This window comes from Callithrix jacchus, chromosome 1, assembly GCF_049354715.1.
Source record: "Callithrix jacchus isolate 240 chromosome 1, calJac240_pri, whole genome shotgun sequence".
Classification (NCBI taxonomy): Eukaryota; Metazoa; Chordata; class Mammalia; order Primates; family Cebidae; genus Callithrix; species Callithrix jacchus.
Window position 1 is genome coordinate 70,266,637 of NC_133502.1, and position 18,955 is coordinate 70,285,591.

The window sequence follows — 18,955 nt, forward strand, 5'->3', positions numbered from 1 at the left end:
CTTGGAATTCCAGTTTCCACCTTTAGGTAAGTTAATGTAACGCCTCCTGATTAATAATAATATTTACCTCATAGGGTTGTGAGGGTTGCTGCAACTTGGCATCTAGTAAGTCCTTAATACATATTAATGTTATTATTTTTCAATATTCTTTGCATATATGATTGATCACAATCAATTGGTGATCTTCTGACTGTGATTAAAGGAGTAGTTGTCTCCTATTTCCTAGTGTAGACAGGAACTACACCCCAAATTAAATTTGCTAAATTTGTGTGCTTAGAGCAGAAACTTTTGAGGGATGTTTACTCAAAGAAACCTAAACTCAGTTTATTCCCCAATTCTTTCTCTGTTGGGTCCTGATAGTAGCCTACTTTTGGGCACAGGTAGGTTTCTGCCTGGTGTTTCCTCTTTGAGAACGAATGGAGTTAATGTTAATAAACTGTGATGAATACTGCGTTTTCTTGGTGTTTGCTGAAGTAAGAAGACTAGCATGAGCAGGTAGCAGTGTTTTTCTGAGTGCATGGACGTTGGGAGAACAGTGAATGCTTTTAATCATAAATGTTTGTGTCATATGCTTTTACTCCCAAATTATGCATTTTTTCTGTTTGCAGTTTCTAATGTCACCTCCAGGTGCTGTGTCCTATAGCCCCCTATGACTTGATTTTATTTTAATGTGTTGGAATTTCCTTACAGCTTGATTCCAGTGACACTCATGATTTCAGGTTCTTAGATGCTATTAGTAATCACAGGCAAGACTGTCCCCCTGACAACTTTTTGTTGTTGTTTTCTGTTTTTTGTTTTTGAGATAGGGTCTTGCTCTGTCATCCAGCCTGGGATGTAGTGGCCAATCATGGATCACTGCCGCCTTAAATTCTTGGGCTCAAGCATTTCTCTCACCTCAGCCTCCTGCGTAGCTGGTACTACAGATGTGTGCCACCATGCCTCACTTTTTTTGTTTGTTTGTTTGTTTTGTTTTAATTTATTTTTCATAGAGATGGAGTCTTGCTTTGTTTCTCAGGCTGGTCTCAAACTTCTGGGCTCAAGTCATCCTCCTGTCTCAGCCTCCCAGAGTGTTGGAATTACAGGTTTGAGCCACTGTTCCTGGCCTGACAACTTTTTTCTACCTTGTTTGGCAAAGACATATATTGACTAGAAAAAGATACTGGCAAAGAGATGTAATAATATGAAAAATAAGGGAGAATCCAGTATTTACTCCAAGAGGTCATTTCTTTCTAGAAAAAGGAGGTATGTGTTAGCTGTTGGCATTGCTATAAAGGAATAACCTGAAGCTGGGGAATTTATGGAGAAAAGAGGTTTTTCTCCATAAAAAAAGCTGGGCGTGGTGGCTCACACCTGTAATCCCAGCACTTTGGGAGGCTGAGGCATGAGGATTGCCTGAGCCCAGGAGTTTGAGACCAGCCTGGGAAACATAGTGAGACCCTGTCTTTAAAAAAAATAAAATAAAGTATTTTAAAAGTAGTTGTACAGTTTTACATTGCAAACTATTTTAAAAGTAGTTGTACAGTTTTACATTGCAACAAGCACTGTTCGATAATTCAAGTTCATCCACGTCCTTACCAACACCTGGCCAATTTTATCCCTTCCAATCGGTCTTTTATGATGCCTCATTGTTCTTTTAATTTGTGCTTCCCTATGGCTAGTGGTATTCAGTATCTTTCCATAAACCTTTTTTTTTTTTTTGTGGCAGGGTCTCACTTTGGTTGCCTAGGCTGGAGTGCAGTGGGACCATCGTGTCTCACTGATTGAGTAGCTGGGATTACAGCCCAGACCTCCTGGGCACAGGTAATTCTCCCACCCAGCCTCTCGAGTAGCTGGGACTACAGGCTTATGCCACCATGCCCAGCTAATCTTTTAAATTTTTTGTAGAGATGGGGTCTTGCTGTGTTGCCCAGACTAGTCTTGAACTCCAGAATTCAAGTAGTCCTCCTGCCTCAGCCTCGCAAAGTGCTGAGATTACAGGTGTGAGCCACCATGCCCATCCTCCCTAAGCTTATATTGCCATCTGTATATCCCTTTTGGCAAAATATCTGTTCTTGTCTTTTGGATATTTTTATTGTTGTTGTTGTTGTTATTAATTGGTTTTCTTGTATTTGAGTTTTGACGGTTCTTTATACATTTGGGATGCAAGTCCCTTATCAAATGGTTTGCAAATCCATTCTCTGTTGTCTGTGGTCCATCTTTTCATTCTCTCAGCAGTGTATTGAAGAACAGGAGTTTTAAATTTTGATGAAATTTATCGGTTTCTTTTATAGATCAGGATTTTGGTTTCATATTTAAGATATTGTTGCCTAATCCCAAATCATAGGAACTTCCTTCTATATTTTTGGAAGTTTTACAGTTTTAGATTTTACAGTTGGGTTTATGTTCCATTTTGATTAAATTTTTTATATGGTATAAGATATGGATGGAAATTATTTGCTTATGGATAATCAGTTGTTCATTTGCTGAAGATACCTTTTTCTTCACTGAATTGCTTTTGTATCTTTGTCAAAAATCAGTTGTCCATATATCAGTCAGTCTCTGAACTCTGTTTCTTCGATGTATTTGTTTTTACCTAAGTATCATGCAGTCTTGATTACTGGAGGTTCATAAGACTTGAAAACTAACAGAGTTAGTCCCCCAATCTTATTATTTTTGAAAGTTGTTTTAGTGATTCTGGGTCTTTGCATTTTAGAAATAGCCTGGTAGTTTTCACAAAAAAGCCTTTTGGGACTTTCATTGGTATTCCGTTGCCCCGAAGATCTGTTTGGGAGAAATTGATCAAGTCTTCTAAGGTATGAATGTAGTATCTCTCCATTTATTTTAGATCTGTAATTTATTTTCAGCTGAGTTTTGTAGTTTTCAGTTGACATGTCTTTCCCATCTTTTGTCGGATTATTCCATTTCATATTTCTTGATGTTATTGTAAATGGTATCACTACATAAATGTAAATGTTTTAATTTAAATTCAAAATTGTTTGTTGCCAGTATAGAGAAAAACAGTTGATTTTTTAAAAAGTTGTTTAATTGTGGTAAAATACACATAGTAAAAAAGTTACCATTGTAACTATTCTTAGTGTAGACTTTAGTAGTGTAAATATATTTATGTTATTGTGCAGTTGATTTCCAGAACTTTTTTTCTTTCCAAACAAATTCTATACTTGTGAAACAACTTTGCATTTTTTGCCACCCTCCCATTCCCTGACAACCACCATTCTCCTTTCCGTTTCTGTGAGTTTATATTAGACTCCTCATATACATGGAATCATATGGTATTTTATCTTTTTGTGATTGACTTATTTCACCTAGCATAATGTCCTCAAGGTTTGTCCATCATGTCTCCCTCTGTTTCCCAGGCTGGAGTGCAGTGGCATGATCACGGCTCACTGGAGCCTCAACCTCCCCAGGCTCAGGTGATCCTCCCACCTCAGCCTCCCAAGTAGCTGGGACTATAGGTTTGCACGAGCACGCCCAGCTAATTTTTGTATTTTTTGTGGAGTCATGGTTTTGCCGTATTATCCAGGGTGGTCTCAAACTTCTGGGCTCAAGTGATCCACTCGTGTTGGCCTCCCAAAGTGCTGGGATTATAGGCATAAGCCATCCTCTTTGCCCATTTTAAAAGTGGGTTATTTGCTTTTTGTGTTTATTGTTGTAAAAGTTCTTTATACATATATTCTGGATATTAACTCCATGCTATGGTGTCAGTGTCTCACGTTGCAACTTAATCGCCTTTGTAATAGTATTAAGAGGTAGGACTGCCAGGGTTATTCAAAGAAAATAGTAAAAATAAAAATGAGAATTTTAAGAAGTGATTAGGCTATGAGAACCCTGACCTTAATTAATGGATTAGTGCAGTGAGTTTTGTTATCCTGGGCAGAGGTTCCTTGTAAAATAATGAGTTTGGCTCCCTTTTCTCTTTTTTCTCTTTCTGCCTTCTCCCATGGGATAACACAACGAGAAGGCACTGGCCAGATGCCGTTTTCTCTGTCTTGAACTTCTCATCTTCCAGAACTGTGAGCCAATAAATTTCTTTTCATTATAAATTACTCAGTCTGTGGTATTCTATTGTAGCAGCACAAAATAGACTGAGACACTCTGTTATCAGATAGATGATTTGCAAATTTTCTCCCATTCTGTAGGTTACCATTTATTTTTTTATTTTTATTTTTTTCGCGGATGGTGGCGGGGGCGCCTGGCGGGGGAGCTGAGCTGTGGCCGCTGCCGCCCTCCTTTTTAACTCTGCTGATTGTGTCCTTTGATGCACAGAAGTTTTAAATTCTCATAAAGTCCAATGTATATATTTTTACTTTGTTGCTTGGGTTTTTGTAGTCATATCCTAGAAATCATTGCCAAATTCATACCATGAAGCTTTTGCCCTATGTTTTCGTTTAAGAGTTTTATAGTTTTAAATCTAATGATGGGTCTTTGGTTCATTTTAAAAGTTTGTAGTTTGAGGAAGCCCAACTTCTCTCTCTCTTTTCTTGTAGTTTTAGTGTTATATGTAAGACTCTATTACTAAATTCAAGATTGATCTGTTTTATGTTTTTTAGCTCTTATATGTAGGCCATTAATCTCTTTGAGTTAATTTTCATATATGGTGTGAAGTAGGGTTCCAACTTTATTCTTTACATGTGAAAAATTAGTTGCTCCAATACCATTTGTTCAAAAGACCATTCTTTTCTGGCACTCTTACTCAAAATCAATTGGCCATACATGGCTTATTTCGGAATTTTTCCTTTCTATTCCATTGCTATGTCTATCCTTATGCCAGTACCACACTGTTTTGATCACTGTAGCTTTGCGGTTTTGAAATCAGGAAGTGTATATTTTATAATTTTGTGATTTTTCAAGATTGTTCTGGCTGTTTGGTGTCATTTGCCATTCCATGAGAATTCAAAGTGATCCTTAATTCTTTTTTTCTTTTGAGTTGGAGTCTCACTCTGTCTCCCAGGCTGCAGTGTAGTGGCGGGATCTCAGCTCACTGCAGCCTCCGTCTTCTGGGTTCAAGCGATTCTCCCACCTTAGCCTCCTGAGTAGCTGGGATTACAAGCACGCACCAGTACTCCCGGCTAACTTTTGTTTTTTTTTTGAAACAGAGTCTCACTCTGTCACCAGAATGGAGTGTAGTGGCGCGGTCTCAGCTCACTGCAACCTCCACCTCCTGTATTCAGGTGATTCTGCTGCCTAAGCCTCTCCAGTAGCTGGGACTACAGGCTTGTGCCACCATGCCCAGCTAATCTTTGTATTTTTAATAGAGATGGGGTTTCACCGTGTTGGCCAGGATGGTCTTGATCTCCTGACTTGTAATCCACCTGCCTTGGCCTTCCAAAGTGCTGGGATTACAGGTGTGAGCCACTGCACCTGGCCCTGGCTAATTTTTGTATTTTTAGTAGAGGTAGGGTTTTGCCATGTTGGCCAGGCTGGTCTTGAACTCCTGACCTCAGGAGTCAAGATTCCCCCGCCTTGGCCTCCCAAAGTGCTGGGATTACAGGAGTGAGCCACTGCACCTGGCTGATTCTTAATTCTTCATAAAGACCTCCCTTTTATTCTTCACTTATTATTTTTTTTAGAAGGTCTTGGTCTGTAGCGCAGGCTGTAGCGCAGTGGTATAATCGCAGCTCACTGTAATCTCAAACTCCTGGGCTTTTCTGTTTCTGCAGAAAGTCATTGAGAATTTGATAGGGATTGCTTTGAATCTATAAATGACATCAAATAGTGTTGATAGCTTAGTGATAGTAAGTCTTCCTTCCTGTGGACATAAATGTCTCTTTATTTAGGTGAAATTTGTTTTTGGTAATGATTTGTAGTTGTCAGTGTATAAGTCTTTCACTTCCTTGGTTAAATTTCTTTTTAGGCATTTTTTTCTTTTAGATGCTATTGAAAATGAAATTACTTAATTCCATGTATGTATAGAACATATCATTATGTTTTTATTTCATTTTTCTGCATTATCTGATCTGCAGTTAGCTTATTAGGCACATTTGGAGCAGTACTCATTGTAGGACTAATTATTCTCCACTACTCAGGCATGATTTTCCTGATTTGTACTCAGCACCACGTAAGTGAAATAAGTGTTTTAAGCGTGGATGGTGGAAACCTGTATAGGCTTAGAGTGACATCTGGCCAGATCTGTATACTGTTGGGATCCTGGTTTTCGATAATTACCTGACATTCATGTGCTTATTAGTGCCCTGCTGAATTCTTGAAGTGGATCTTCTGCAGATCTGTGGGCTCCTTATCTCCTCTCTCCATTTCTCTGTTCTGCCTTGGTCTCCATTGGCTCTCACTTTCATGTCAGCTCAGGAAGTTGTTCTCCAGGTTTTGCCTGGGTTCTTCCTACCAGTGCAGAGGCCTGGAATCTGTATCACACAGTAAGCGTGGATAATAGTACAGTTGAGCTTCTCTCTCCTGATTTTCAGGGATTTCTGTCCTTCATTGCCTGGCATCCAGTGTGTCTTGGTTGTCTAAAGCAGGGGGATAATTTTTATTGCTGTATTTTGGCCTGAAGGAGAAATGGCTCTCTTTATTTGTTAATATTGTGTATCTTATTTCACTTACCTGGTCTTGCTGGAAATTTTTTTAGAATTCGTGAATATTATTATAATGTTCTAAGGAATGTGATATGCTTTTATTGACTATGACTAATTCTCATGATAGCTTTGAAGGTGATAGAGCAGTGCATGATTTAAGGGTGAGAAACATGAGTGCATAGAGATAAATTGATTTGCTGAAAGTGACCAGGCTGACTGAACAATGGAGCTGGGAGTTTCCTCAGCTGTCTTTTCAAATCTAATTTTTATTTGACGACAGCTCAGTTCCTTTTGTTGCTTATATAGTCAATTTTGGTTTTCGCATTCAACGGCAGAGGAAGGAAAAAGACTCCTGAGTTATCTGAGCATTGTTTTTTGTCGTTTGTGTGCTGTCACAGAGTTAGTTATTGTCATGTGGTCACTCCATGCCTAAATAGCTCCACTGCTCTACATTGTCTATTGTTAAATCAAGTCAAGCCGCAAGGAGATCTGAAGAAAAACTGAAAATTCTGTGGGTAAATCTGCTTCTTGATAATTATTATACATCTGACTTAATTGTTCCTATTTGAAAATAGCAAAAGGTTATGAATTTTACATAATAGTAGTTCTTTGTGCATAGATCTTAAAAGTACTTAAATAATTGCCTGAAAGTATCTTCTCTTTTGTACATAATGTAGAAGAGCATCTCTTTGTACTGTGATGCAGTGGAAGTACAGAAACTTCATTTAAGATCTGTAGCATGGTAATATGTTCCCTGAAGAAAAATAGTGGCTTTATATTTTAAGTTCTTAGCCAGCTTCTGACATGTGAGTATCATGGGTCATGAAAAAGAGTCATAAGATGGTGTGTAGTGAAATGTGGAGATTATTTTTAGCATTAGGGATCTTGAATACTGCTTTAGAGAAATCTTCAGTTCTTAAATTACCATTCTTTTGTAATACATTCCTTGGGTGGAGACCTTATGGAGGAGACAGTTAGTATACACTAAAAAAAAAGCCCCTACCCTTGACCTGGCAGTCATTCTTCAAGGAACTTACTGTAAGGCACTATTGGGACAAGACCACAGAGGTATATTTCTAAGATATGTATGTATTAATTGTATATAAATATTCATGAAAGATTGTAATTTAAAAGGGACTTGGTGAAACAATTGTGGCACATCCATGATACAGAGTACTAAGCTGCCATTAAAAGTGATGAAATGACGATGTCTATTGATATGAATATGGTGAATATGTTTTTATGTAACTTGGCTACACAGCTGTTTTATCACATTAAAAGTACATTTATATATTTGCATGAAAAAACGTTTGGAAGGGTTTATACCAAACTTAAAAACACTAGTGATCATTGCTGGTATTGAGATTTTTGTTGATTTTAATATAATTTCTTGCCTGTTTCTTTATTTTCATTTATACATTTTCTCCTAACCATGTATGAATTACAAAGCCAGAAGAAAAAAATTAAAAGACCAATGGAAAGGATACATGAATACTGGAAGTCAGACACACTGTTGCCTCACAGACTTCTGGTCCTAAGGTTTGGACTGCCTTAAGTTCTTTCCTGTTTTCTGACCTATCTTTCCTCCTTCATCATTGCCTGTCTAAGGATCTCCCTTTTGTGTGAGTTGATCCTGCTCACCCATATAGATGCACTAGAGGCTGTAAGGGGCCTTAGACACCAGTCCTAGTTTTCTGTTTATGTATGAAAGCACTAAAAGCCAGAAGATTGGTTAAAGACAGGAAGCTGTTAATAGCAGCAGAACCAGATATAAAACTCAAATTTCCTTGCTTCTACTTGAGAATTTTTTCCATATCACGTGAGCTCTTCATAAGTATGGTGATCAGACATCTCAGTTTGCCTTTTGTCTACACTTAATTCTTTTTTTGGTTCTTTTTTAGACAGAGTCTCACTCTGTCGCCCAGGCTGGAGTGCAGTGGCGGAATCTTGGCTCACTGCAACCTCCACCTCCCGCATTCAAGTAATTCTCATGCCTCAGTCACCCGAGTAGCCGGGACTAAAAGTGTACGCCACTGTGACCAGCTAATTTTTGAAATTTTTTTTTTCAGTAGAGACGAGACTTCCCCATGTTGGCCAGGCTGGTCTCAAACTCCTGACCTCAAGTGATCTGCCCGCCTTGGCCTCCTAAATTACTGGTATTACAGGTATGAGCCACTGCACCCAGCCTATGCTTAATTCTTAGTAAGGACCCCCTTTCATTCCTTACTTATTTGAGACAAAATCTTGCCCTGTTACCCAGGCTGGAGTGCAGTGGTATGATAATGGCTCACTTTAGCCTCAAAATCCTGGGCTCAAGTGATGCTGTCACCTCAGCCTCTGGAGTAGCTAGGACTACAGGTGTGCACCACCATGCCTGGCTAATTTGTTAATTTTTTTCTAGAGACAGGGGCGCGGGGGGGGTCTCACTATGTTGCCCAGGCTAGTCTTGAACTCTTGGCCTTAGGCAGTGCTCCCACCTCAGCCTCCCAAAGGGAGGCTGACACCATGCCTGACACCTCTTTTTCTCTTAACAGTGTCTCATTTGTGTGATAAATGTTTACCAGGTTCATAAGGGAAACAGGCATAATGGAAAGTGTCATACAGACTAACCCTGTAACTGGGATCCATTAATAGAAATTGGAATCCTTAGAAGGAAAGGCAGGTTGTAGAGTAAGATGCTTTTCATATGTTGAATTGAAGGTGTTTGTCAGGACATCTAAATCATTATTTTCTAATCAGTAAAAGTAGCTGAGACACCGGGTTGAGAGAGATATTTGTGAGCTTTCTTTGTTTGGAGATGGTCATTGAAGCTGCATTAAGACATTCCATTCATTTTTAATCTATTGGGGGAGGATTAGTGAGCTCAGTTTATGAAGACTGAGAAAAATGCCTTACCCAGTATGACATGCATGCCTGAGGACACATGTTGATCCCATATATGGGTGTTCACATGTGACTGCTTTGACTTTTGTCTAGTGTAGACATGCTTGAACATTTATGTTTGCAAGTATGTAATAATGTTGGGTGCGGTGGCTCATGAGTATCATTTCAGCACTTTGGGAGGCTGAGGATGGCGGATCACAAGGTCAGGAGTTTGAGACCAGCCTGACCAACATGGTGAAACCCCATCTCTACTAAAAAAAATAGCTGGGTGTGGTGGCATGCACCTGTAATCCCAGCTGAGGCTGAGGCAGGAGAACTGCTGGAACCTGGGAGGCAGAGGTTGCAGTGAGCCAAGATCATGCCACTGCACTCCAACCTGGGTGACAGAGTGAGACTCCATCTCAAAAAAATAAAAATAGAGAAAAAAAGAGTAGTACTTTGTTACATTATTTTTCTTTTCTTCTCCTTTATGTCACAGAGCGTGAAGCAATGTTTTTTATTGTGGCTGGAAAGCATTGAGTAGTACTGATACATGCAAAGGTGGTTGATGAAGAGCCCAGTCTCTAGGAATTAGGAGCACCTGAATTCAAATGCTGCCTGTGTAACTATGCATAGCTTATCACTTTCTTTCTTCCCAAGTTTAGACAAGTTTGATCCTGAGAACAGTGAGAAACTATGCTCATGATTGTTCTTGGGGAGGATTTATCTGATGCAATGCCTGAGTGTGGAGAGATATAAGAGTTAAGTGATTGATAAGGAGACAAAACCTTAGGAGAAAGGAGCTTCTGGACCAGGGTCTTGATCTAGTAGATAAAGATTGGCTGGGTGTGGTGGCTCACACCTGTAATCCCAGTACTTTGGGAGGCAGATACAGGAAGATTGCTTGAGCCCAGAATTTGAGACTAGCCTAGGCAACATAAATCCTTGTCTCTACAAAACAAAACAAAACCAAAAACAAAACCCAAAGCTTAGCTTTTGGTGGTGTGTGTCTGTAGTCCCAGCTGTTCAGGAGGTAGAAGGATCACGAGAGCCTGGGAGGACGAGGCTGCAGTGAGCTGCGGTTAGGCCACTGTACTCCAGCCTGTGCAACAGAGTGAGACCCTGTTTGAAAAGGAGGAAACAGAAAAGCGATTAATGTGGGAGGTGTTAAGGAACTAGTAGAGGAGCTAGAAGCATATTGAATTTTGGGGAATGAGAAAAAGTAATCAGGTGAAAAATGAGTACAGTACTATCACTAGAGAAGTCAGGAGGAGAAATTGATTAGTATGATTAAGTTTTCTTTAGCTGACTTTAAGAGTGCTAACTGCCCCTGGATGTGAACTCTAAAAAATACTTTGGCTGGACACAGTGGATCACCTGAGGTCAGGTGTTTGAGACCAGCCTGGCCAACATGGTGAAACCCCATGTCTACTAAATATACAAGAAAATTAGCCAGGCATGCTGGTGGACACCTGTAGTCCCAGCTACTCGGGAGGCTGAGGCAGGAGAGTTCCTTGAACCTGGGTACTAGAGGTTGCAGTGAGCCAAGATCATGCCACTGCACTCCAGTCTAGGCAACAGAGTGAGACTCCATTTCAAAAAAACACTCTAGAGACAACTTCCTAAATTGCACAGGCTGGTTTTGAACCCCTTGGCTCCAGCGATCCTCCTACTTTGGTTTCTCAATGTGTTGGGATTACAGGCATGAGCCATTGCCCCTCCCCCTCCCCATTTTTCTTTTTTCCATGCATGTATTTTTGAGGCTGGATGTTGAGAAAATCAGAGACAGGAATCAGGGAGAGATGTTGGAGGTAGAGACACTGGTTATTTGCATCCAGGTTGCAGTGTCAACGGAGCGGATAAGATTGAAAGAGCAGGAGATTGAGGGGTGGGAGAAGGGTACTCTAAAGAAACTCTTGGGAATGTTGACATTTCTGATATTTTGCTCTCCTGATACTCGCTGGTGATCCTTACTGTTGATACTTGTTCTTGATCCTTCCCAGTGGTGGGCTTCCTGTTTTTAGCATTCAGGCTATACATGCCTTGAACTTTCTCTTAACTGTAGCTCCACCCCGCCTCCTCAAGACTCCTTAGACTGCCTTAGAGGAAGATTATAGCTATTGTTAAATGTGTGATATCTGTCTCAAGATCTTCAATTGAACTGTAAGATTGCAGTATAGTGGGAGTATTTCCTTTGTATTTAAAAGCGATTTTAAGTTAAGATTTCACAGTGATCAGCTTTGGTATTTTCTCCCATCTTACTAGATTTTACTTTATAGGAAAGGTCATATTTTGTATCTGGGACTAATAACATGAGCTAATAAAATAACATTAAAATTAGTTCATGAAAAGCCAGTGATTAATTCTCTTACTGAAGTGGTTACATTGTCTATTAGCCGCTGAACTCTTCCTTGGCCATCCATGTGGAATTAGAAAGCAGGCTGAGCCAAGGAGGAGGAACAGCCATGACGCTGTATGTCCAGGGGAAATGACAGTCTATCTCCTTTTGCTTCCATGTTGCTTCCAAGTTGCTGATATATACTGTGTATTGTGATCTTTGAGTTGGCGATCATGTGTGGGAACAACTTGCAACCTTATCTTTTTTTGGTGGGTAGTGGATGAGCTGATTAATTGAGAAAAGCCACGTGCCCTAGTTCATCTGAACTTTTCAGGTCATATTGAGAAAGTAGGTGGAGGGGTTGGTAGAGAGTGCACTTTTTCCAAGTACACAGTAGCAGGCTAGAACTCCTTAGTGTGGAGAACAGGGTTTAGTGGTCAAGTGAAGGTCTGCACTTTGCTTTGCCTGAGGAACTATAGCTGCATCTGATGCCTGTCACTTACTCAGGTTGCTGCAGTGTAGGCTGCCTGCCATATGTATGTGCTGATTCTGTTTGTGGAAAAATTTGGGCTGCATAATTAAAGTAATGTAATACAGTGATTAGTAGCACATTCTCTGGAGGTGTGTGACTATCTTGGTGGAATACCAGCTCATGCACTTACTATGTGAATTAGGAAAATTACTTAAATTCTCTGCATCTGAGTTTTGTCATCTATGAAATTGGGATAATAATAGTTCCTATCTCAAAAGGTTGTAGTGAGGATAAACTGAAGGTATGTGTATATAATGTGCTTTGATTAGGGCCTGGCATAATATCTGTTGCTGCTACTGTTGCTGCTGTTACAGGATAATTATAATTTTTGCCCAGATGTTGCTCAAGGGTCTTTGTAATATACTCAAGAACCTTTGTCCTTTTCCTTCAGAGTGTGTATTTCCATTTATAATTTTACATTCCATGTAATGAGAGCAAGGGTTGAATCCTGTTGCTCACCATTGTCCCCAACACCTAACTGGTATAGTTGAGATCAACAGATGTGTGTTAATTGAATGAATTGTTTGGAGTTGAGTATTTCCAGTCTTAAAAAATGTTGGATGTATACACCTACTGTGTACCCACAGAAATGAAAAATAAAGAATCTTAGTAGAGATAAGAATATTTACAAACAGTTCTTGGCATCTTAGTTTGCATTTATTTGGCTGGTAGTAAATTTTTTGAAAAGTTGTGAAAAGCAGATATTCTGTAAATCTTTTTTTTTTTTTTCTTTTTTGAGATGAAGTCTCACTCTATCCTTGGGCTGGAGCGCAATGGCACAATCTTGGCTCACTGCAACCTCCACCTCTGGGGTTCAAACAGTTCTCCTGCCTCAGCCTCCCAAGTAGCTAGGACTACAGGCATCTGCCACCACACCCGGCTAATTTTTGTATTTTTAGTAGAGATGGGGTTTCACCATATTGGCCAGAATGGTCTCCATCTCTTGACCTCATGATCCACCTGCCTCAGCAGTCTGTCCGATGAGATAGGCATGTCATTTATTCAACTATTTAATATACTGCTGAGAAAATTTTTATAAATTTTGTAGAAAAGTCATTTTTATCTGTAGAGATAACCTGTAAAATTCTTTTTTTTTTTCTGCTTGTGTTCCAATAGTATTATTATTAGGTAGCGGGGAGAAATTGCAAAGTCTTCATGTATAGTCATTTGTTTGGTTTTTAAAATGGTTCATCTTCATCATCCTTATGTTTATATAAAAACTTTCAGTTAAATAATTTTTTTTTTCATTCAAGATGGGGTCGCCCTCTGTCATCCAGGTTGGAGTGTGGTAGCAGGATTTCACTCACTGAAGTCTCCACCTCCCAGGCTCAAGCGATCCTCTCACCTCAGCCTCCTGAGTAGCTGGGACCACAGGCCCTTTTCCCCAGGCCCAGCTAATTTTTGTGTATTTAGTAGAGATGGGGTTTCAGTAGATTGCCCAGGCCGGTCTTGAACTCCTAAGCTCAAGCACTCTGCCTCCCTTTGCCTCCCATAGTGCTGGGATTACAGGTGTGAGCCACTGCCCAGATAAACAATTTTTTGGATGGAACATTTACTGGCCAGCTAGATATAAATGATACAGGAAAAAGCAAATGTGTGACTTATTAAGATATTGGCAGCTGATGATGAAGCATATGTTTTATATATGTCTTCACTAGTAATCCAGAAATGACTGAGTCTTATGGCAGTACTTTTTTTATTTTTTTTGAGACGGAGTCTTGCTCTGTCACCCAGCCTGGGGTACAGTGGTGCTTTCTCAGCTCACTGCAGCCTCTGCCTCCTAGGTTCAAGTGATTTTCCTGCCTCAGCCTCCCGAGTAGCTGGGACTACAGACGTGTGCCACCACACCCGGCTAATTTTTATACTTTTAGTAGAGATGGAGTTTCACCATGTTGGCCAGGCTGGTCTTGAACTCCTGACCTCAAGTGATCCGCCCACCTTGGCTCCTGCTTAGGAGAGTCATGGGATGTTAGCAGCTTCTCAGATAATACATTATGTGGGTATATTTGTGACATACCCATGTAATTGGTATTTGTGAACTCCCCATTGTGTTCTGTTTATTCAAAGTGGGGTTGGTGCCAGGTGCAGTGGCCCATACCTGTAATCCTACCACTTTGGAAGGCCGAGGCAGTTGGACTGCCTGAGCTCAGGAGTTTGAGACCAGCCTAGGCAACATGCTGAAACCCCATCTCTACTAAAATATAAAAATTAGCCAGGTGTGGTGGTGCTTGCCTTTAGTTTCAGCTACTGGGAAGGCTGAGGCATGAAAACTGCTTGAACCCGGGAGGCGGAGGTTGCAGTGAGGCAAGACCACACCATTGCACTCTAGCCTGAGTGACAGAGGGAGACTGTCTTCAAACAAACAAACAAACAAACAAACAAATAAATAAATAAATAAAATAAAAACAAAGTGGGGTTGGCAAACTTTTTGTGAGGGACCTGATAATAAATGTTATAGGGTTTTCTGAGCATATATTAATCAGCTATGCCAGTATTGCACAAAAGCAGCCATAGACAATATGTAAATAAATGAGCATTGCTAAATATCAGTGAAACTTTATAAAAATAGGCAGTGGACTAGATTTGGACTGTGGGCTGTAGTTAGCTAACCCCTCCTCTTATATTTAATAGTACTAGTTTTTCCTCTGTCCCTTTCTTTTTCTCCTCCAGGATATTTTTATATTCTTTTCCATTTACTTTTTAAAATAAGACATTTTTAAGGAATAGCTTTATATCCACAGAAAAATTGCAGATAGCATAGAGTTTTTCTGTACTCCATACCCATATTCCCCTATTACTGACATCTTATATTGGTATGGTACATTTGTCAAATTAATGGACCTATGTCCATACATTATTATCAGCTAAAACCAGCCAGGCTCAGTGGCTCACACCTGCAATCCCAGCACTTTGGGAGGCTGAGGCCAGAGGATCACTTGAGGCCAGTAGTTCAAGAGCAGCCTGGGTGTAGCTCTTAAAACAAAACAAAAATGACCAGGCATGGTGGTGTGTGCCTGTAGTCCCAGCTACAGAAAACAAACAAACAAAATAAAAAAAAAATTCACCACCAAAAAAAGAGAAAACTCTAAAGTCCATACATACTTTATTGAGATTTCTTCTATTTTACCAAATGCTCTTTTTCTGTTCCAGTATTTCATGCAGGCTACTACATTACATTTAGTTGTTGTGTCTTCTTGGGCTCCTTTGCACTGTGACAGTTTCCTGGCTTCTCCTTGTTTCTCATGTCCTGGACAGTCTTAAGGAGAACTCATCAGGTGTTTTGTAGAATGTCTCTCACTTGAGATTAATCTTGATGTTTTTCTCATGATTAGAATGGAATTATGGGTGTTTGAGAAGACGCCCGTAGAGGTGAAGTACCATTTTCTTCATATCATGTCAACAGTATGTCACTGTTGATGTTAACCTTGATCACCTGACTGAGGTACTGTTTATCAGAGTTCTTCACTGTAAAGTTGCTCTTTTACCCCTGTTTCTATGCTGTACGCTTTGGAAGGAAGTCACTTTGTGCAGTCCATACTTTCGGAATGAGTAGTTATACTCCACCTCCTTGGAGGCAAAGTGTCTGCATAAATTACTGGAATTCTTCTGCATGGGAGATCTGGCTATTTTTTCCTATTTGTTTATTTAGTCATTTTATCAGTATGAACTCATAGATATTTATTTTGTACTTTAGATTATCTCCAAATCCAATATTGCTTTATTTTTTTGTTCAACCTGTTCTAGCTTTGGCCATTGGGAGTGCTTTGATGTATATACTCGTATTTTTTTTTTTAAACGCTTATGTTTCCAGACCAAACTGAGGGTCGGGCTACTGTTTCTCATGGCCCAATAACGAGATGCAGATGAACTGGGGAGGAAGAGAGTTTTTATTTCTACAGTGGGTTACAGGGAGAACGAATGCCTGGAAAGTATTGCCAGACCAATTCTATTATTACAAAGTTTTCTAGAGCTTATATACCTTCTAAGCGGTATGTCTACCTGTAAGTGTTCATTCATCTAAAGACATAAGTGATTAACTTCTTTTAGTTCATAACTAAGGTCTAAACTTACTTAATCTAAATGGGTCCAAGTGCTGGGATGATTATCCTTATGTTGTCTCCTGCTAAAACACGGAGGTTTGAGAAGTTTTTTCCATACCCTAAAAAACTTGTTTGAAGAGGCCTGAGGAGATTCTTCAAGACCCACAGTAAAACTTCTTTAATCCTAAGTGGGTCCTATTAAGAATTCCTGCATTATTTTGTCATGCTTTAAGGCCCAGGAAAGGCCTAGGCAAAACTCTTGATGGACTTTGTTATGTTCCAGCCCTGCATAAGGGCACTGGCTCTTTGTTTTTTTTGTTGTTGTTGTTTTGTTTTGTTTTTTCTTTTCTTTGAGACAGTCTCGCTCTGTCTCCCAGGCTGAAGTGCAGTGGTGCAATCTCAGCTCACTGCAACCTCCGCCTCCTGAGTTCAAGCGATTCTCCTGCCTCAGCCTCCAGAGTAGCTGGGATTGCAGGTGCCTGCCACCATGCCAGGCTAATTTTTTGGTATTTTTAGTAGAGACAGGGTTTCACCATTTTGGCCAGGCTGGTCTTGAACTCCTGACCTCAGGTGATCCTCCCTCCTCGGCCTCCCAGAGTACTAGGATTACAGGTATGAGCCATTGTACCTGGCCAGCTCTTTGAGCTTTTAATATTTAACCTAAGTACTCAGTGTGTACAGAAAACGTTGTTTTGGAGGCCTGAATTAGTGAGACCTGGCCTGCTACTCTTATAGTCTGGGATTGCAAGATACTCCATGCTCTTCTTACGTATATTTCCCACTCTAGTCCCAGAATTATCTGTTTCTCCAAGGAGCCCTGTTTTTTTCTTTTTATTTGAGAGTGGCATTTGAAGATATCACTAGATGTTCATACTGCTGTTGAGTTTCTAGGGTGTCATTTCTTTTAGGCTCTTTCAACTAATCTTTTCGCATTTTTAGTAGAGACGTGACTTCTCCATGTTGATCAGGCTGGTCTCGAACTCCCGACCTCAGGTGATCCTCCACCGCAGCCTCCCAAAGTGCTGGGATTACAGGCATGGGCCACTGCACCCAGCTGGAGAAAAAGCCTTTTTATTTGGGTGTTATCCACTGAAGAGAATGAGAGATCAGTTTTGAGGTCATTCTTCTCTGCCAACTAAAATTGGGGAATTTATGTATGAAAACAAGAATGTAACTATGTGTAAGGAAAACAGCAATTAGGGAAGGGATAAGGAAGCAGTCCTGACCAATGAGGTTGGAAAGAGGTGTGTAGGATCTCATTGTCAGAATGATGATTTGGTGAGTTTCAGTCCCTTACTTGAGGGTCCGTTTCCAGAAGAATGAACTCACTGGAAACAGTAAGTTTTAGGTTTTAAAATTGGAAGGGTCATTTTCTGTGTTTCTTCAAATACCTGTTAATATAATTTCTGTGGGGGAAATTGGGTCAGTTTCATTTATGCATGGCTTTTTTGCCCAGTAGGTTTCAGCCTCATTTACCCTTAATAGACTGCTATTTCCCAAAGTTACTTGGATCACTACTTTTCCCCTTACCGCTTTAGTGAGGTTGTTTCATGTGTTTTCACTACAATTAGATTGTTTTGCTATATTCTGCATTCCATCCTAGGATTCCTCACCTTTGAAATATTTTCTAGAAATTAACAAGTACTGAAGATCACTCTTGTTTTCTGAAGTTCTGCTGGTTTTGAAAAATATATGGTGTCCTTTACCTACCATTAAAATATCATACAGAACAGTTTTATTGCCTGAAAGTCTCCTGTGCTTCATCCATTTAACCCTACCTTCCCAACTCCAGCTACCACTGATCTGGTACTATCTATAGTTTTGCTTTTTCCAGAATGTCCATTAAATGATATCTTACACTTTGTAGCCTTTCAGACTTGCTTCTTTTATTTAGCAATATGCATTTCAGATCCATCCTTCTAACAATCTCGTTGTTGTTTTAATTTGCATTTTAAAATGATAGTAGCACAGAATGAACATCTTTTCATAGGCATATTTGCCATCTGTATATCATTTTGAGTAGACTGTTGTGATCCTGTCACCTCTCCCCCCTTTTCTTACTTACAGTCAGGGGATTTATTACCTCATTTAACAAGAAATCTGATGGAAAGACAGTTGCAGGATTGGTCCTTGACTTTTGCATCAAGGACCAGGTTCTTTCCATCTTCGGTGTGTTGATTTGTCTGGCTCTCATAGTCTCAAGATGGCTGCCATAGTTCTGTTACTCGAAAGGGGTCGTGATCCAGACCTCAATTCCTGGATGGACCTTGAGCAAGAAAGAATTCAGGGAGTCCATAGAGTAAAGTGAAAGCAAGTTTATTAGGAAAGTAGAGGAATAAAAGAATGGCTACTCCCTAGACAGAGTGGCCCCTAGGGCTGCTGGTTGCCCATTTTTATGGTTATTTCTTGATTATATGCTAAACAAAGGGTGGATTATTCATGCCTCCCCTTTTTAGACCTATAGGGTAAGTTCCTGACATTGCCATGGCATTTGTAAACTGTCTTGACGCTGATGGGAGTATAGCAGTGAGGATGGCCAGAGGTCACCCTGTCTTATTTCTGGTGGGTTTTAGCTGGCTTCTTTACTGCAAAGACCTATTCTATCAGCAAGGTCATTATGACTTGTATCTTGTGCCCACCTCCTGTCTTCATCCTG

General features: G+C 40.0%; 1 protein-coding gene across 7 annotated transcripts in view; it reads left to right on the plus strand.

Annotated features, from left to right (window-relative positions):
• The window catches only part of SLC71A2 (solute carrier family 71 member 2), a 100,886-nt gene that overhangs the window by 1,953 nt on the left and 79,978 nt on the right, over window positions 1–18,955 (plus strand). For 2 of the 7 annotated variants that reach the window (XM_078364633.1, XM_035298539.3), the window contains exon 1: window positions 6,989–7,042. The exons of 2 other annotated variants lie outside the window; for them this stretch is intronic. The gene's annotated coding sequence lies outside the window, so the exon portion shown is untranslated. Of the gene's footprint in view, window positions 1–6,988; window positions 7,043–7,976; window positions 8,067–18,955 lie in introns of those variants that run through there. 3 more of the 7 variants (XM_078364637.1, XM_078364631.1, XM_078364639.1) reach the window with 2 other exon arrangements.